Source organism: Perca fluviatilis, chromosome 1 (genome assembly GCF_010015445.1).
Source record: "Perca fluviatilis chromosome 1, GENO_Pfluv_1.0, whole genome shotgun sequence".
NCBI lineage: Eukaryota > Metazoa > Chordata > Actinopteri > Perciformes > Percidae > Perca > Perca fluviatilis.
This window is the reverse complement of record NC_053112.1, coordinates 27,886,941-27,908,580: the sequence shown is the minus strand read 5'-3', so window position 1 is coordinate 27,908,580 and position 21,640 is coordinate 27,886,941. Positions and strand designations below refer to the sequence as shown.

The window sequence follows — 21,640 nt, the reverse complement described above, 5'->3', positions numbered from 1 at the left end:
CCAACTAAATAAAAAGCTTCTTTAGCTTCATCGCCCAACCAAAGTTGCATTTCCGTGTCATCAAAGCTGTAAATAAACTAAACATTCACCAACAACTCTGATAGGGAAATTCTTTAGATGTGGCTCTGTGGCATACACGATGGGTTCTGCAAGTGTTGGGTTATAGTACGGAGCAAAGGTGCAGTGTCTGGTCTCTCCTCAGCTGGTCTAACCCTGGGGCAGGGTGACAGACTGTCAAATGATGCATAATTACATGTAAGGTAAGAGAGCAAGCACCAAGCATAACCTACTTTTCATCTGCAGCTGGCAGGAAAGAGCAGTAAATACAAGATGTTGCAGTAAAAAAAAGAAACTAGATGGGGAAAGAAGAGAGTTTGGGGCTACAGAAAAAAAAAAAAAAAAAACAAGATCAAAGGGAGAGAGAGAGGGAGAGAAAATGCAGAAAAGAAATGCAAAAATGGAAAAAGAGATACGTATAGAACAGAAAGAAATGTCTGAGAGTAGTCCAACATCAAATCAGACTGAGCTGACCTACAACAAGCGAGATCCCCAATAGTGAATAACCTTATAAACTCATGACATTACCTACACAGGCTTTCAAAAATGTTCATGTACCTGTACATTTCCTCAAGGATACCATGATGAAAGCCTTATGTGTATTATATAGCCTTAATTAGCTTATTTTATGTCAGCTTTGAGAGGTAATACATTTTCAGTGTGTGTGCACTGGCATTTGATTCCATTCATCACTTCGAGCTTATATTTCATAGACTTCTTTACAGCTCTTCTTTTTGCTGTGTGGTACAGCAGGAATACAAACTGATTATTGATTATTTTTTTGTCTCTAAGGCCACCTATGCCAACATTAGTGAACACAAGCAGATATTCTTAACTCCGTGTTGGTGTTGCAATAATCACTAGCGGTTCATTTAGTTATGTTTATTCTTCACAGTAAAGTATGGGGTAAAACAAAAAAGATAATGTTTCTTTGTTTCTTTCTTTCCGTCTTCTCCAAACAGATTCACATGTTTTCACATTGTATTTCTACAGATGTTCAATAAAGGTAGAGCATGTAGATGAGACAAGGCTAGCTGCTTTCAGTTTAATACCAAGTGTGCCAGATTTATCTCTGTTGTGGGATCATAGAGGTGAAATTCATTTCGATCCTCTTAACTGACTGTGATTAAGTGACCAAAAAAGCCTATTTGGTTCTATGTAAGTAATGTATTTGTTCAAGATATACAGATTTGACGTTTATTCTTACTAATATTAGGGTTGTGCCGATGGACGATATCATCGTCTATCGTGATGGTTGACCGGCATCACGATGGAGAGCCACCATCGTGATGCCACGCACCCCACCCTGTCAGACAAACACTACCTGGACTAGTAATGTATCAGCATGCGGTAACCATGCTCTGCGCCTCGGCTTGGACACAGCTGTCTCGAGCGAGAGAGAAAAAAGCGTTAACGTGGAACGCTATCACACTTTCCTTTATCCCCTCATTGGACTAACTTTGTGGATACTACTGTGTGCGTGCATCAATAAGTAAGTCTGATGATGATGTTATGTAGGATTTATGAATGTTGGGGTTTTGGAATTTATAGAGTGTGGTCTAGACCTTCTCTATCTGTAAAGTGTCTCGAGATAACTCTGTTATGATTGATACTATAAATAAAATTGAATTGAAATTGAAAAATTTAATTGAATGGAGCAACAGTAGGCTAATTCACAAGGGTGCTATTTAATGTGTGAGCTAATACTGCGCATCTGTTCATGTGCAGAGTTAGGTTTCTGTTTATTGAATGCATTATTCAGTGCTAATATAACCGAGACTGTAGTTTAAACTCAGTAATGGTATATTAGGTTATTACTGTCGCTCTGTTAAAGGCAAACGTTCCACTTTACTGTCGTTAAGCAGATCACGGACACATGATTGAGTCTAGACTTTACGGCACTGTAGTTAAGTGAAAGTAGGTCAAGTTGTTATTTACTGCCCCTACCAGCGCCAGCATTTAATACTATTTAGTATTTACAGAGGGCATTTATATGTATGTCCGATTGTTTCTATGTTAATTGTTAGCCCATAGTAGTAGAAACAAATATTTATGTAAAAAAGAACCCCCCCCCCCGACAATGATGATATCATCGTCCATCACGTTTTACTGTAAACATCGTCAACTGCCAATTTAAGGGACATCGCCCAACCCTAACTAATATCACCCTATGATATACAGTAGAGCCTCCAGTCCATTTCAATTATTAAACAAAAGCTTTAAGAAGGCAAAAAGGAACAAAACATCGCTCAATACACCATGGATCTCAACATAGAAAGATGCAGAAATGAACACGAGGGGAATCTTAGAAAATCCTTTACTCAATTGTTATTCCACACAGGATGTAACGTTGCAATTATCACTGGGAGTTGGGAATAGGCAGAGTAGAAAGAGGTGCAAATGCAGGGTTGACAAAGCCTGAGCAGTTTTCAAAGTAATTGGCAATGGCTGAAATCATCCTCCAAGACACAAGCTCCAAGCTCACAAACGTGACTGATAGTGTCAGTTCCCTCAATGAGCTTCACATTTTTCTGGGACTTTTGTCGTGTTTGAACCTCATTATTAATTACTTTGTTGTTTTTTGTTTGCTTTAAAGGCCCAAATTAGCCAGTATTTTTGAAAAAGTATCTGAAATGTGCACACAGTTTTACAGAGTAAATCAAAGCCTGTACAATTCAAAGCGTCCTTATACAACTAACATACCTGAGTCCAACCTTATGTTTTAATATACTGGAGCACAACTCACAGGGACTTGTAGATCAATCATTGTTAAATGCTCTTCACATACAGTATATTCCATGCTGCAAGACTAAAATGATATGTTACAAATCTACATCAGGAATTTTTATTTTCACTTCTCCTCTGGAAGTTCACAGATCAGAGTCTGCAGTGTGACTGGCAAATGGGGATTTGGTGTTGTGTAGTGTTTGAATATAATTCAGCAGAAATCCTAAAACATTTTAATCAATTCCTTGAAGAATAGAGTAAATTTATCTTAGCATATTGCTAGGTCAAATGTATTCTTTGCTTTTTCATAATGTCATGTGCAGCTAACTGAAATGTACTCCAATAAAATGATTACAAAATGATTACAAAATGACAACATTTGATTAAAAAAGTGTCACTGCCTATCTTATATCTATATTAAACAGGTTTGGAAAAAAAAGATCTACTGTAGTTTCATGATAGGTTGTCTGCACAGAGCACATATCTTACCTGCAGGCTAATGAAAGAGTTAAGTTTTTTCTTCAATTCTAGGTCATGCTTTAAGCCTGTAATTCAATGTGAATGTTGATTTTGACAGTGTATCAGAGCCAGAGGCAACCTTATGGTTGCCCCACAAAGAGTGAGGTTATTAGTTTGACCCCACTTTAGGGCATCAACCAGTGGGACAGGGCACATGTCACATCATCCTATGTCACATGTGCCTTCCAGGACTTTCCAATATTTTATGACAACTATTTTGTCTAAGAGGGAAGTTGAACAAAGTCTTGAACATACCACTGCATTGCTTGTGGTTGCCCTGTTCTAGGGTTCGAGGGCTGTTTGGCTATGACAATTATGCAGTTTGACAAAGATCTGCCCACACTGACCAAGGAGGGGCATTAGTCATAACCCACTCTCTGATTGATTAACCTTAATGAACAGCGCCTGACTCAGGGTTAAAATTTGGCCGTCTATTGTCACATAGTGGAAGACAACTTAAACAGCTTTGAAAAGGCCAATTTGTGTAGGTGTGGTAAAAAAGTAACTTTAAAACCATTACTCATCAATAAGAAGTAGGGAAAAGGGGGCCTGCAGTTCATTTACAATAATTTACAATTGTGAATGTGTGACTAACAACATTAAATCTTGGCACACACTTGGTAATATTTTCATGCCATCCCATCAGTGTAGGACATTCTAAGTCCCTGCTTGATGGAGCCTTTCAGAAGTTAAGGCAGGCACAGAAGTTGTCTGAGTTTCATAGTTGTCAAATAATATTAGTCCATGTTCTATCTCTAACATGAGGAGGTCCTGAAGACATTTAGTACTCATTCTACTTGCATACATCAATGCTGAACTCTGCATTCTCACTGTTACACAACTGATTGCATACAGCAATTATACTCCCTGCACCTCGACCACCTCATCCTCAATTTTTGTAACCAAAACGTTACACTAGCAGTAATTGGCCAGCTGTTGGTGCATAAGTGTGAATATAGGCAAAGCTCCAAGCACAGATACAGTATGTGCAGATTTTCCACAAACCTTTGCTCCACATTTTTAAAACCACAGTGGCAGAGCTGGCATGAAGTACACACTATTTTGTGGCTTATTGATGATGAATACTTCTACTTGACAATAACCCATCACTATGATAATCAGATGCTGGGCTAGATATAACATATACTAACATTTTTATTGTGAGTTTGTTCCTGTCCAATCCAATCCAAAATTCCTTTGGGATACTAAAATGCAACTTTTGGGCTTTTGCTCCTAGAATTTTACCATAACCTACAGACACAAAAGTAATTGATGTATTCTGACATGTAATGTTTTCATCCATCCATTTATTCACCTGGTAGACCTCCTGGAGTACACTAAATATTTCAAGGGTGAGCTTTTACCATGTCTTTATATTGTAAAGTAAGCTAAACTGGGTAGCGCTGAATCTTTTATATGCAAAAAACAGTAGGACATCAGAGGAAAGAGACCTCAATACATTACAGGGCACTATATACTATGCTGCGCTGAATGTTTCATATAATACTAAGGTGGAGTTAAGTAAAGGACACATTTTTGAGAAAATGCATAACACGAGAATGGGGAAAAGTACTTTCAACAAGCCTTATGGGTCAACAGACAAAATGACAAAACAGAAAAACCACAAATCCATGTTTGAGCACTTAAACACAAAGGAAGATGAACAGAAAGAACACAAAAACATTGCTTTCTTCAAATTGCCTCTTAAACTCAAAATGTCAAAACATATAAATGTTTGGTTAATTGCTAAATAGGTAATCAGACCGAAAACTGCCTTAAATGATTTGATGATTGGACCAACCCGTCAAGTTGCAGTTTACATCCATGTCTGTCCAGACTCATATGATGTATGTAGTGAAGATTTAATAGTGTATTTTCTGGCTAAACCTGGATGCTTCACACATATCTTCAACCCGGTAACACAGGAGATCTGTACAATCACCACAGTTTCGAGATTAGTGTCATCAATTCGGTATCTGACCAAATGTGAAATATGGTCACAGTCTCCCGTTCTGTTCCAGGAGTATCGCAATACGATGGAGATATTGCATTCACGAGAATGGGACGAACAGACATGAGGGCACAGTGACCTTAACCTTTAACTTTGACCACCAAAATCGAATTGGCTCATCCTTGAGTCCAAGTGAATGTTTGTGCCAAATGTGAAGAGATTCCCTCAAAGCGTTCCTGAAATATTGCATTCACAGGAATGGGACAGACGTGAGGTGACCTTTGACCTCCATGTGGATGCATTTTTGCAGCAATTTGAATCCACTAGTAGTAGTTGAGAATGTGCCTGTTTAGAACGGGCCGATTGCTTGGCCTGTGGTATTGCTGGTTGTAGAATTCTCCAAAACCAAATTGTACCCCAAAATTACTTACAGAAGGACCCAGACCACGTAATATGCAACTACACCGTATAACCTACTACTGACTTACAGTGTAGGCTACTTCTATGTCAGAGGAAGACATTGTGCTACTATATTTACCTGACACAGAACATGACAGATTCAGAATTTTATCCCAAAATATCACAATTAAAATGTGGAGTAAGGGACCGTTCGGTATTTATGGAATGGACCACCGGAGGAAAATAGGGGAGGGTCATGTGTTTTTATTCTTTGTTGATGGGAGGGTCATCCAATTTTTTTTTGTCTACGGGGGAGGGTCTCCCAACTTTTGTATTCATGAGAAGAGCAAAATTTCAAAGTGGCTTGTTTGGTGCATATGTAGCTCCATGTAACTCTCTCAGTCTCGGCCCCTATCGCTAGCAGATGGGTCCCTCCCTATTTAGTCAGCCAGACCTGTAGCTTAGAGACCGTGGGATTTCCCAAAGTGAATAAGTTCGCTCGCACATATAAACACAAAACTGCTTTGCTAGCTCAATCGTGTTGTAACTGTTATCTGCTGAAAAAAATTATTGTATTGATTAGCATGATTGCCGTACTGTTTAGTTAAAAAACATTCAAAACACCATACGAAAAGTAAACATAGCTGACCAGACGCAAGCTTTTATTTTGAAAAGCCGAAACTCGTGCCGCGGATAGCACCAGCTGGCAGCCGGGAAGGCATGAGATGGGAGGTATATCCTTTCAGTCCCGGTGATTATTTGTGAAATTGTGCAAACGACAACCTTTTCAAGGGATTTGAGAAGGAAGGAGTGGTAGCATGAAAGCTCCCAAATTGACGCTCGTCTGAGAAATGGAGTTTCGGATAGCTTCGGCCCTTTTACCTATGCTAAAATATTCAATGACTGAGGAAGCCTAGTGACAAGTCCATAGCAACCAGTGTTGAATTACCCAGTATGCTTTGCTGAATGGTCTCAATGTTTTATTGTTTTATTTCATGTGAATACTAGTTTACTAGAGGAGTAACTTAGTATTTGAAGTAACGCAGGAAGTGTGCATTTAGTTTCCATGCTTATTGTGTTTCCACAACAATGTTAGTGAGTAAATCTACTGAAATGGCCACCACCCCATAACAGAGGAGTGTGATGCGTCAGATGAGAATGCAGCCGTTTAGCCACCTATGTCATGGCTGTAGAAAAACAATGGAAATCAGTACAGCTTTGCCAAGCGCAAATTAGTACAATAAATTATTGGGGAGGGTCATCCTTTTTCTCCCAATCATGTTGGAGGGTCATACAAAATGTGTTGCTGAAGAAGGGAGGGTCAGGTCTATTTTGACTAAAGGTCCCAAAACTCCTCCGGTGGCCCCTTAAACAGTCCCTAATCAGACATTTGCCTCATGGACTTATGGCAGTGCGCTACCCATCCGGCCTGTTGTGGGAGCTAATCAGCAAATATTTGCGTTAATCAACCACCAGAAATGGAGCGAGTAGCCTACAGAGACAACCTCACATTTAGCTCCGGACTGTACCCCAACAACTTGTAAAACAATATTAGAAAAAACATGTTAAAGAAGCTCAAATCACAGCATTGGCAATTACATAACATAGACTAAGTTTATAGTTTAAATTCCTTCATTCAAAAGAAAAAAAAGGTATTCAACCATACAATCAAAATGAAGGGCACTAATATCAGCAAAAGCTAACTGGTATGTAAAAATATTGGCCAAGATACCACAAATGTAGTCTCTTTCCATTCATTGGTATACTGTACAGCAGCTCAAAGGAAATATGAAACTTTACTCAATTGTTTCCCCTTGTCCATTGTAGTACTATATGAATTATTAAGTTAAGTGGTATTGTCATTTTTATTGCAGCTAGGCCACATGTTGTGTAGTAAACATATGTTGCTATGGAATGTAACATGTCCTTTAAAGGGTAAAAATACCACACAAATGTCACATTAAAGCATTCTTAAATAATTAATAAAGAAAAGAGGGAGAATTGGAGCAGATGAAAAGACAAATAAACTGGTAAAATAGTGTAACCAGCAGGAAATTGAGCTAAAAGCACAGTATTCCTAAAATAGTGAGTGTATGCCCCAATGAGCTCACTGCGTCCAGTTTGAATACAGTACATTTTCACAATAAAAGCCTATAACTATCTCCCTTAAAACATGTGCACAGACACATGCTTGCGGAAGCTATGTTGAAACATAAACAAGACTAGAATTACTGCACACGTGTTAATTAGAACTGCTCTTTGAACAAAGACAAAAGCCGTCCCAACTGCAAACAGGGACATATTCAGTGAACAATCAGACTCTATTCTCCAGATGTCTTCAGCGTGTTTGAGGAATTACAGTGTATGAATATTTTGAGAGGTGTTGTTTATTTGGAAATGAGGTGAAAGAGAAGGGAAAAATAAATAAAGCTAGACAGATCCACAAAAACAAGTAGCAGCCGCGCAAAACATACGAATAGTTTTCCATAGTAAATGAACCGCTTTCGGAAACACACATTTAAAAGTGAGACAAATCCCAGTGGTCAGGACATCTTGATTAACGACTGAACTTGTATCCTGCTGGTTTAATTATGTCAAGTTTGACTGTGACCTGCCTCATGTAGGCTATACCTAAGGGGATATATCAAGGTTCTGCATTTAATCAACTTGATTAGGGAAAAGAAATAACAACTTTCAGTATAATCAACATTTTACATAACATCAACAAATGTAGTTCTCTGTCGGCATTGCTCCCTTAAAATATGCTTGAAACTTGTATTCAAATGCACGTTGTTTTACATCCTTTGAGCCGTCAACATTCCCTCTTCGGTAACAATATGCCTCTCTCATTCCCCTTGTCGCGCTGGGCTTGCACTATGTGACATCTCATATCTTTTGCTTTTTTTCCCCTTAATACGTTTGCTCAAAAAGTGAAACAGTGATAGCAGACAAAATGAGGACCCGCTTCACAGCAGTTTCATTGGGAGAGCAATGATTTTTTTTGTTTCCTCTTGCCTGATTCAGACGTATCTGCCATGGCATGTCTGTAAACAGAACTTAGAAAGTGACTCCATCCATTGTAATAAAACACTGTGTTGTAAAAAACTAAGACAAAAGCTGTTTTTTCTTGTTTTTTTTCAGGCACACTTAAGTGCCAACGGAAGGTCACTAGTCTTTAAACAAATGAATGGCTGTGCTATATGATGAGTAGCACATTGGGCCTGAAAAGACAATCAGCAAAACAATGTAATCTAAACTAATGTGGACCTCAGCAGCTATGCTCATGATACTGAAGGTATGATATAGCTTGAATTTAAAGCTGTGTAAGTTAAGTTATGAGTGTGTGCCCGAATGTTTATTAGTGTAGCAGATGCACATGGACAGAGTCATAAATCATACAGTACAGTAGCATAATAAGGCCAACAAGGCTCCTCGCCTGCCCAGGTAATGGTAGTTGGAGCAGTGCCCAGTCTCTTTGGCATTACACTGCGAGTGTGGACCCACAGTAAGCTGCAGGGGAGCTTTGAGTGGGGGTGGTTTTGGCACACTAGACAGCCTCCAATATTTCAATGTATTGGGTGATGGCATGGGAATATAGGAACTTTTTCTTTGACTCTTTGATCTCAATAGCATTAGACAAACCAAATAAACATTTGGTTTAAAATGTCAGTTGTGATATATTGAATATTTATATCAGAATGCTCCTTGGTTTTCCACCTTGCATATTTACTCAGAAATACTCTTTTGTTCCATTAAATTAAGCATTACCCTGTAAAAGAAATAACATTCCCATCTACTCCAAAATGACTACAGTGTTTTTTTTCCATGAGTTTCCCTGGAGTTAAAGTAATTAAAAGGTATAGTAAGTAACGTTAATCCAATAAACTTTTTGTCAAATTCAGCGAATATCTCCTCACGGTCACCTAGCTCTCTATTTTCTGTGTGCGCTGAAAATAAATCTGGTGTTAAAACACAGTCCTGGCTGTGTAAATGGAAAACAAACATAAAGAAGTGCACAAGCCACAAAACAAGGGGTGCAATGGACCACAAAACTCATGGTTCGGATCGGATCACGGTTTTGAGTCATGGATCGGATACATTTTTGGATCAGCACAAAAAATGGGGTGATTAAAATGATTTATTAAAAATGTAATAATAACCTTTAACAATAATAACTTCTTTCACCAGTAAATTGCTGTTAATCGACAAAAACAGATGAGAAAAGGGTATTTTACAATAACTTTGAATGCACCACGTGGTTTATCAGTTTTAAGTCAACGTAACCTTTTTTCACATCTGTGTTGTTTGTCAGACAACAGTAGTGACCATAGTGCTAGTTTGTGTCTTTTAGCTCATAGCTTTAGCAACAGACTGTTGTACGTCCCACTGTTGACACACTTTTACACCGTTTAGGTGTCAGCATTTTGACCGTGTTTAATCCAGCTACTAGCTAACGGTAACATTGGGCTAACATCACCGATACCTGCTGCCAAGTGTAACGTTAGTGTTAACTAGCGTGACATGCAGCGATGCTTCTGTTGCCTCTAACGTTGGTTTCAGAGCATCAGAGAGCACCGAAATGAGGCACCGAAATCCACGTTGCTATTCCGTCCGGTAGATACTGGGCATATTAGCACCGGATTTTAACGTGCACCGTTCACGTGAACAGAAAATTGCGTTGCCTGTATCTTTTCACGGCAACCCTCCATAGAGATTTATCAGCCTACTTTAAGTAACAGCGACAGTTAACATTTATTTCACACTATTATTATGGTTAAACTTTGCAATTGATCCGCGGTTCACATGTATTCCGAATCGTGAGTGTCGATCCGTACTGACCACAGATCAATTATGGTCCGTTACACCACTAGCGGCGACAGTTGATGGTAGGGGGGGAGGCACCACGTGAATGTGCCGGCCGGCCAGTAGTTATCTGCCCGTCAATCTGGGGGGTGGAGTTTCTAAAGGGGTGGTTGTATTTGTTTGGCAGTTGAGTTCAAATATCAATCTTTGCACAGCATCGCTTACTGCACCTTTAAGGCTAGTTAGAAAACTGCATGTCAAATGAAGCTTTTAGTGCAAGTTCAAGTAGCCAGACAATTATTATTCTAATTTCCTAATCACACATGGTCTGAGCCTTTCAGTTAATATGAACTCACTGGTTTAAGTCCATGAGGCTGTCTGTCAACCAGTGATCATCCTGGCTGAAGAGTATTTAATGACCTCACCTGTTTCAAGTCATTGCTGTCATTTAAATGCATGCCTCTTAATACTTGCACCACCAACCCCCCACCAGTGTCAAAGACCTATCTATGGCTCCCTAGGGATCACTGAAATGGCTGACATTTATAGGGCTCTACCCCATACACTGATTTAATTAACAGGTCAATACCAAAGATCTTGAAAATATTGCAATGCATTTTACTCATCAACTAGTTGGGGAAATGTCTCTTTAATGTGTATATACATAAATGCATCAGATGGAACAGTGATAGTGTGCTTTATTTATTGATGAGCCTTTTCTAATGGCAATCAGCAATATTGTCCTGATCCTGTAGGCGGAAGCTGCCAAACAAGCAGGAGCAAATCCTGCAGAACATCATTTGACAGCATGTGCCCAGTAGTTTAAAAGAGGACACATACCAGGGGTCATCAGCAAAGGTACACCTGCCATCTCCCCCACTAATCTCACTTGATGTGTTCAGGAGATAGGCGGAATCAATGTTTCTGGAAGTCAGTCTGTTCCACTCTACCTGGTAGTCCAGTTAATAAAGAGATACTGACATCTTGGCAAGTTGGAGAAAACATTTCTCAAAGAACATCAAAAATATAGGAACAACTAGCCAAACTGATGTCTGTCAATGTGGGAAGCACATTTAAATAGATAATTAATGATGATGGCAAGTGTTTCTGCAAAAGTAAGAGCTAATAATTACATTCCCCATAAACCTGTTAAGCAATAGTTCACCTTTTCAAAAACCAATACAGTAGGAGTGATTTCTATTTGTTGCTCATTTACTAACAGGTAAAATCACTGGGGTTTATTGGCAGTGTACTTTCATAAAAAGAAAACACTGTAATGAAATTGTATTCTTTATTACTTTTAGATACTGTATCACTGCCTAACAGGCATTTACTGTGAACACAGCTATTCTGTTGTAGCTTATACTGTAAATGTAACTGAGATTTTTCAAAGGACAGAATTTTTTAGATCTCATTTGGTTTTCCCTATGTAGCCAGTGCTGTTTTGTTTTTATTTTGTAAAAAGTACAGCAAGTTATGTTAAAAAAAAAAACTATACTAATTAATAGAAGTCTCACAGAAGACAAAAGTTATTACAGCTATTCACTGAGACATAGGTATCAATCTTTAGGTTTTATGTCCCTGAGAGAGACTCATTGTTAGAAGTGGTAGTGATTATGTCTGCCTTCTTACAACAGCAAGCAAATCAAAAGCAATGAAGCACAACAACAACAACTGCACATCAATCAGCCTTCAGAGATTCTGCGACAGTGCTCGAGGAGAAGAGGTGATTAACTGACCTCTAGCCCAGGTTTAGTGAGTCTGAGTGTTACCCATAAGATCTTGTTACAGACAGAAATCTCTCCCTCACTCTCAGAACCAATCTCTAAATACCTGTGACAGTGGCCTTCACAGTTAAAAATCATCATCTCTAAGATATTAAAAAAGAAAAGAAGAAGACTTAAGCGAGATCTATGCCACAGTGGTTTGGGGGGGCAATTACTGCCATAACGGCTCACATGCTAATGCCCATTTATTAACCACTGTTTACTGCAGGTATGAAAAAGTAAAGGTAATTAGAAATTACAGGGATATAAAGCTGCAATTAACATTTAAATTTAGAGTTCTTTGTCCTTCCCTTTGCTATTTGGGGCTAGCTGAGGAGAAAAGGGTTGCAGAGAAAAGGACTTTACTAATTACTCAGCGGGAGAAGACCTTCTCATTCACTCTGTAGCCGTCAGTCAGACTGATACCGCTGTGTCTTAATGAAGATTAAGACCACTCACAATACTGCAAGGTGTCTGAATGTCCACATTGACCAGGGGATTTACGTTACATACACGCAGTAGGCACACTCTGTCTACGTAGCCAGAAGTGTTGCCATGACACCATATAAATCTCCTGTTGTGCTATCAGACATTAGGCAGACAAAAAGTAACAAGAGCTTTAACATTCACTGTAGCTGCTGCAGCACAACTGCATTACTGATGGGCAGTTATAGGATTAAGCATCAAAGATTGATTTATTTCTGTTCAGCTGTCAGGAGTTGGGTGCACCAGCTGTTAATGTAAGTGTTCACGAAGTGGAGATTAGTGCATCAAGCACACCATTCAAACTAGTTCTTCTGTAGAATTTGAGTTGCCTCTAAATATTCCCACCAAATAACTGCCAGACAACTGGACCAACTGACAAAACCAGTCACCTGACTAACCCATTTCGAGTGAAGAGTAAAAGAGGTAATATTTAATTCATTAATTCATATCTGACCTGACAAATGTTGGGAAACCGTGCTTAAGACTAACTTAACACCAGGCTGAAAGGCAGTGTTTTACTGCCCCCTCGCTGGTTTAAAGTTTTATGGCTCTGATTACAACCAGCATCACTGCCAGTTGGGTCGGGTCAGAGATGTGCTCCATGGCACCTGTACACCACTGCAGCAAGGTGAGAAGTGTAACTAGTGGACGTCAGAAAAATCAACATATTCGAGGGATCTTGGATAGCTCATTCAACATTTGTGAATAGGAATGATTAATTCTTTTTTGTTTTGTTTCCCCTTTGTTATGTTTCAGAGCTACACATGCAAAGTTCTTCAGACACGGAAGGAAAACTGAGTAACACAGGAAAAAACAGAAGTGAGAAGAGAGAGAGAGAGAGAGAGAGAGAGAGAGAGAGAGAGAGAGAGAGAGAGAGAGAGAGAGAGAGAGAGCTTCGATACAGTTATGTTAGAGGGCTCAAGTTTTTTACCAGCATGCCCTGGGGCAGACTGGCAATCTGGAGTTCTAGAACTTTTCCTGGTGAGCTGGCAGTAAGAGAAGGAACACCAGACAACAAATAAAATAATTTTCCAGTGCTGTCTGATTCTTCATCAGACAGATTTGTATCATATATATGAGTGTCTTTGTTGCAGGACCTTTTTTCATCACATTCCGCTTCTGGTGCATGGGCAATATGTCTCTCCCTTTCTGCTCATGATGTGAAATAAATATAATCATTGGATACAATGATAAACAATTTGTCATTTGTTTATTTGCAATAGACCATATTGGTGCTGATGCATCACAGAGCACTATATGTATGAATCATATACATTTTTAATGTATGTATTTCCATCTCACCGAATACAAATACAGGCCTCAGACTGTCAGCAGAATAACACACCAGATACTTGTGATGCTCAGCTTTACAAAAGCCTTGAGCGGCCCTGTCCAGTTTCTTTTGGAGCAGACATAAATATACACGTCCCCCATAATTGAAAACCATGCAGGCACATGGGGACATCGAGTTGAATGTGAATACAGTTCTCATTTCATTTTGTGCTTTTTCAATTTCTGTCTTGCAAAATGATAACCCCAAAGCTCACTCACTGCCACCCCGTCAATAGAAATCATCCTGCCAGATGACCCAGTCCCCCTCACTCTTTCCCTTATTTTCTAAATCAGCTGTTCTCAAAATCAGCACTCCATACAATGGCTTCTGGGACTTCACAAAAGCATTCCCTCTATAAAGGAAAAAAAATCTTGAGGACGTGTTTCCACTGCATATGCGGAAGAAAAGCAAAAGGAAGATTCCATTTTTTTTTCAACCTGGGTTTTACTGTTATAGTGTTTGTCAATGTACTGTAGCTATAGGTCAGTGTTACATTGTACTAATCATTGTCATTGTAGATAGAGGGAACAATTACTTTACTTGGGGGGGGGACTCTATAACAGAGGCCAAAACAGTGCAAGTCCAACTTTTACCTCAAAAAACTTTATTTAAAGGTTATAAAAAGTGTATATAAATTCAGTGTCTTTACCCAAATAATCCATTACAACTGTCTTTTGTGCTGCAGAGCCTCTCAGGGTTAAACCCGCAGGCTGACCTAAATGTCTGACTTTGTTGTGCTTATTATCGGATGTGACCTATAGCCTGTGCAACTGAGAGGTCTTACAAAAGTCATGAAGTCATGCAGACAGTCCAAAAAGGAACAACAGGAAGGTTTTTTGTTGTTGAAAAGGTTTTTGGCTTGTATTTCTATATCACCTTTGGAAACCGTTTGCAGCAGAGTGTTTGTGGTGATGAGTACAATGTTATGCTAACCTATAGGTTTTTGGGGCCAAAACATGAACTCAATACTAGTAAATTAATACTGTAAGGGACATGTTGCATTAATAGTATTTGAACTTTAGGTTTTGTTACTCAAGTCAGAATAAATAATGTAAAACTGACTTAGAAATATGAATATGATGTCCCTTTCTTTTGTTAGTGAGAGCAGTAGAACAAGTCATTTTGTTTAGTTGAAATTACCAAAAATCATACATTTCAGGTATATGTTACAGATGATAAGAAAACCAGGTTACACTACAATAGATGTGTGGATTCATTAGTCAATTATTCATTATTATGAGGTTTTTGTTATCACTATTGGTATCATTCTGTCAGAGATTTGGACTTGACTTCTGACTTTTCTATCTTAACTTGGGATTTCTGTGGCAAAACGTGTTATGAAACATTTTTCTAACTCTGTAAATAAGTAAACATACTTAAAGGTCCCATGACATGGTGCTCTTTGGATGCTTTTATATAGGCCTTAGTGGTCTCCTAATACTGTATCTGAAGTCTCTTTCCTGAAATTCAGCCTTGGTGCAGAATTACAGCCACTAGAGCCAGTCCCACAATGAGCTTTCCTTAGTATGTGCCATTTCTGTGTCTGTAGAGAGGAGAGAGGGGGGCGCAAAGTGGAGGGTGGGGGTGTGGCCTTGACCAACTGCCACTTTGCTCGTTTGAAAGCCATGATGTCTCTATCTCATGGGTGGGCCAAATTCTCTGGGCGGGCAAAGCAGAGAAAGGGGAGGTAACCTTACTCCTTATGAGCTCATGAGAAGCAGGATAACCAGGGCTCGGTTTACACCTATTGCCATTTCTAGCCACTGGGGGACCATAGGCAGGCTGGGGTAACTCATATTAATGTTAAAAAAACCTCATAAAGTGAAATTTTCATGCCATGGGACCTTTAAAATATACTTAATTATACAGTGTCTTTTCTTTCTTTAGAACATAAAAGTCAACTGACAGAAGATTGTGTCATGTAATGCATGTGGGATGCAGCATTCCAGTGGTATGACACAGAAATACACAGGAAGTATCTGTTATCTACCTTTACTCTGCCCGCATTCATCACATCAGAGAACTAAGTACTTCTGCTCTGTCACAATACAGTCAAAGCTGTGACTGGCAGAGCCGATTGTGTTATCCCTCTGCCTCTCTTTCTTTATTGCATCTTACGGTACTCTCCTTTGCGGAATTTAATCTATAGCTGACCAACAGCATATCCAACTTTTCTCTTTTTTGCCTCTTTGTCTGTGTTTTTCTAATGGTGTATGTAATATGTCCAATGCATGCTGATGGTTGATGCTATTTTATACTGTGATATTGAATTAACCATATCAGTCCCTCCAGGAAAAATTGCGATAAAATTTGTGATGTCTTTTGTATTTTTGTTGCAATGAAGTTGCGAGAGACAGTGAAAGTTGCTAAAAAGAAGTAGCGATTTTTTTTGTTTACTTGCGGGAGCCATCTTGGAAACCAGGCATGACTAGTCGAACGCTGTGCAACGTGGAATCTCCATAGACAGTATGGGAATCTCAGACTCATTTGCACGGCGCTCGTTTTTCGACTAGTCATGACTGGTTTCCAAGATGGCTCCTGCAAGTAAACATGAACACGACTGTCTTTATAATCTATCTTTTTAATAAACTATCTGTACACTTACAATGTTGTCAATGCTTCTGTTCACATTTAGGGACCCTCATTATGCTAACGTTAAGGTGTGGTGATATTTCATGCCTTTTTAGTGGTATTAAATAACGATTTAATTTGAGTGTCCCCATGCCCCAAATACTAGCATTGTAAGCTAACCAGCGGTCCGCGGTAGCCTCGTCAAAGCTCCAAACTCATTCAATTAGCATGAAAACATGTCCCAGAGAGCGACAGAGTAGGTACACATCAGTTAATAACCCCTAGGTTCGTTTTGTGCTGGAATTGTCCTTTAAAAATAAAAAGGAAACTTGTTTTGGGGAGAATAAAATTATTCTCTGGGCTGAGTTTTCCTAGTATGCTAGATGCTGTAAATGTTGGTATAATATGAAAATGGCTGGTGGATTTAAGACACAAAATTATAATTTATTGAATGACTCAAATTTGAACATACTGTATGTGTCAGTGGCTGGTTGATCTTTACATTGTTAGTTAATTTCCTATCCTGGCCTGGGCTGGGACACACATTCATACGGTTTGATAAAAGTAACGTTACTTATTGGACTTTAACCTATCATTGCACTTACAATAACAAGCATAGCTGTCCTCAATTTAGGTAATTGTTTACAGCCCCGCCTGCTGCAGATAGCCGACAGGATTGAAACAGCAGCAGCTTACAGCGACTTTAGAGTAAAAAAAATCGTTACAGCGTACATTGATGTTAAAATGTATACAGGTTGGCAGGGCGGTCTGAAATGTTTTGCACGGTGTTTTGCTGTACGTTTTGTTGGTAAATGTGAGACGTTCGAGTCACACGTCTGTCTTCATATCAGAAACAAGGAAATGAATTTGGCGACGTACGTGTGTTATGTCATACCGTTCTCACTCCCACTTGGTCAGTGGCTCTCAGAGTCACATACTGACGTTAAGTCTGGCACGTGGGACTGCTGGATTGGTTTAAGTCGTGGGAAACTCCGGTTATTGGTCAAATTTGCAGAAAAGTTGCGGTGATTGGTCAAAATTGCAAGTTGTACCAAATTCACGGTGATTGGTTGAATTTGCGTGAATTCTTGCGATCGCGACATCGCAAATTCCTGGAGGGACTGCCATATGAGTTTTTTATAACCTGTAGTAGTACTATGGAGCGTTTTTTTTTTTCATCAGTTTTCTTTGTCTCCTCGAGGACACACGTGCGGTTGACATGAGACACAGTCGTGGCAATGGTTTCATGCTATTCCACTGATTTAGAGCTGGCTTTAATGCTCCAAGCAACACAGCAAGGCACCATGAAAAGGCAGATAAGAAGAAGACTGCTAGATACTAAACATAGATATAAACAATGCAATATCTAAAATACTTAAAACATCAGGTTTGGAAATATTTTATGAGGAAGAACATGTTTGTTAGACCTCAAGGACACACTAAATGCGTTTCAGTGAGTAACAAGGGATGTAAACATAACTTATGTTTGTTTAAAAAAAAAAAAACTCCACAGGGCACCTTTAACATCTGCCCACAAGCAATTAATTAAATTCAACGTTTTAACTCCGGCTCATTATTAAATATCTGTTTTTATGGATGCTTTTTTGATTCCCTCATGCTAATTTTAGAAAAGAGCTGTCAGCTTCCTTCACACATTAAATGAGTTTTGATGGAACAGTGAAGAACAAATGTTAAAATAGCCGACAGGGAGGCAGCAGCACAGCATGAAACAAGACCGTGTCATTTGTACTACCAGACTGAACGACCAGGACACCCCACTGAACTTGCATTTAATAGAATTAAGGGCTGATGCAAAAGCATGCAGCACAACAGAACAAGGCTGGCAGTGAGTTTGCAAATAATGTTTTTTCTAAATCACTCACTTTGCTTTTTGCAAAGCATGAAAAAAACATTAGATCAGTGAAACTGCACACTGTTCTTTCACTGAAGATTTTCAGTCATTTGTTTGATGTTCAATCGTTTGTTTGGGTTTCACATGATTTGCTAAATGAGAAGAGATGTATCAGCAGAGCATCCACTAGTGAATATGCTACTCGGTATTTACCTCTGAGTGGCGAGGCAATGGGGATGGGAAACAGGCAGCCAGTGGTCTTGGCAGGGAAGGCAGAATCATTTTCAAAAGTTTCTCATTTTACTGCTGCAGCTTTATAAAAGATACAGAAGAAGCTCACAACCTTCAGCCAAACCGTATTTGCTATTGGATGCCACTGAGGCTGAAAGTTAAAGAGAACAACTGCACACAATAGCGATGTACATACTGTGAATGCTTTAGTAGGCACAATTATAAGATTTAAAAGACTGGAAAAAGGATAAAGGCAAAAGATGCGGAACTAACAAGATGAAGACATAATGCCGGCAAAGCAAGAGCATGAAAAAGAGCAGTCAATTTAATTGCTGCAAAAAGAAGTCTTGGCAATAAGTAGTATTTCTTTTCAACTTGTGAATTGAAAAAAACAAAAAATACCTCCTGAACACACGGCGTTAAACCTTGAGATTATCAAAACACCAGTTTAATGAGAACTTCAACTTGACGTCTTGGTAATGGGAACACATCCTTGTCCTTCAGGGAAGTTCATGCTTTTAGTTGTGTTTTTCTGAAGTAGACTGCTTTAAACATTGTATCACACATTTATATAAATAGGACCAACATTGATTCATACATTTTCTTCTTCTTTTTTCAAGAAAGAACCAGAGTAGAGGAACTGGCTTCAGTTAGGATCTGGGAGAGCTGGGCACTGGATTATCGCTCTATGTGGATGTTCTTACTGCCACAGAACACTCCATTATCTCAAAATGACAGCTAAATTGGCCCGTCAACAAAGCTACACTCATCTAAGCAACTTCACTGGTGCATTAGTGCTTCTTCCAAACATAGATCAGGGATATGGGGCATCTCCTCCGTACTGGAAGCCACAGGGGGAAATTAGAGAGTTTCTAAGTGATGCACAAACATGCAGGCTTGGCTAGTGGTTGGTTGCCCTTGCCTATCGGAATCCTAGCTGAGCTGCTTAAGTATTTTTATGACCTGCCTAAAGTTGAGGAAAAAACAAAAACAAATTCAAGCCAAGTGCATCAGGGGCACAAAGTCTTGCTGAAGAATAGTAGCACACAATTGATGGTGTGTTAATAATTCTAAGTCAGTACTTCCTTTAGCTGCTTCATCTTCAAGCTCCAGTGAAGAGTGGCTTTTAATAAAAGCGGCCACTCTATATATCTATCTATCCTGTTTATTAATCCAGTCAACAATTGACCTTACTGCAAGTATCCCCAAATTAGGATCACCTCTGTAGCTCTTAGCTGAGTATGAATAGCTTTCTGTATATCTACTGACTTATCTACAGACCTAAGCAGGTAAATTAATCAGCCAACTGTGAGGTTTCACTGCCTTACACTCCTGTGAATTAAATGTCTTGTATATCTGGTAAATCCATAAGGCAATGCCACTATCTCCAGTCCAGGCTGTTGAGGACTCATCCATCCCCTAACAGCCTGTACACCCCCTCTACGCCTGCAGGTTAATCAGCCTATTAAAAAAACACTGTCTTGTGTAAATGAATGCCTGCTGGATTGCACTAAGCATAATTAAAAAGGTTGCTACATGTATGCTATACAGTTTTACGGCCCACTCCTGAATGCAGTACGAATGCAGCACATAGATATGTCAAATTAAGTCTCTAGAGGATTTTGACAATTTTTTTAGGTCCTCTAAAATGTTTACAGCACTGAATCTGTCGAATTGTGTCCAGAGAAAATAAACTAATTTGCATTTCTATACAGTTAGACTTTGAGTTGGGGAGCTTAGCTAAGCAACATGAAGACTGAAAATCAGACAGGCAGCTAATTTATAATCTTTTGGTTAGGTTTTGTCTCAAATCCACAAGGAGTTTCCTGCCAGATACGTCCCTTTGCAGAAATGCCAGCCTCCATAACAGGAATCTGTGCTTGTGTGTATGCGTGATCATGCCCATATTATTGTTCAGAGATAGTGCAAGAGTATGTGTGGGAGGAAATAATGCATTTCAGAAAGTCATCAAAACCTTTTGCAAAGTATTGTTGTGTTGTGTGGCTGGCAAGGACAGTCAGATTGGCCTTAAGCGGAGATACTGTACTGTAGTTGCTTCTCTGTTTATGCATTTACCTGTATAATATGAGACACATTTGACCAGAGGAGAATTCATTGTAAATCTTAGCCTTTGCTATTATGGGCAAAACTGGGCAATCCGTTAATACAAATATCCTGGTGTGTGTGTGTGTGTTTGTGTGTGTGTGTGTGTGTGTGTGTGTGTGTGTGTGTGTGTGTGTGTGTGTGTGTGTGTGTGTGTGTGTGTGTGTGTGTTGCACTTGCACACTTGCACACTTGCACCAGCATGCCCCCGCATCCATGAGAATGAACAGAGCTGAGTGGTAAAGCTAGCAGGTGGGGCTCCTACAGAGTAGACCTTGACTGGAAGGCAAGATACCTTTGAAAAAAAAAAAAAAAAAAGTAATTTGCTGCACCTACTCAGAAATCAACTCCCAGGAGTTTTATGCTGAGAGTGGTCTGAAGATGCAGTGAGGCAATTCATGTTGGTTGCTGTTGCCATTTAATTTAGGGTGGCTGTCCATATATGGAGAGAGTGATTAGAATGTACTCTAAACACTCCGTTAATCATTTCTTTCCTTCTAACTGAGAATGTGAGCCAAGAAAAACAGTGTGGATTTTGCTTATAACATGCAATACTAACAGAGAAAAAGTCTGGGTATACTTGAGGATGTATTGGTATGATAAACCATCAGACACATTATGACAAATGTCCTAAAGTACTTTCACTATGTTGTGTGCATCATCAAGACGTGTAAATGCAACTGCCAAAGTGCCTTGGCCGAACATCAGTCAGTCCAGTCTAACAAGGCTAAATCTATGACTGGAGATAATCAAGAAGAGCTGAGTAATTCCAGAAAGTTGCAAACCGAGCATTAGGGAAAAAGGAAGTAGAAAGGCTGATCGCAGTGGACCCGAGGCTGTAA

General features: G+C 39.3%; 1 protein-coding gene across 1 annotated transcript in view; it reads right to left on the bottom strand.

Annotated features, from left to right (window-relative positions):
- The window catches only part of ctnna2 (catenin (cadherin-associated protein), alpha 2), a 331,452-nt gene that overhangs the window by 227,309 nt on the left and 82,503 nt on the right, over nucleotides 1-21,640 (bottom strand). The gene's annotated exons all lie outside the window — the stretch shown is intronic.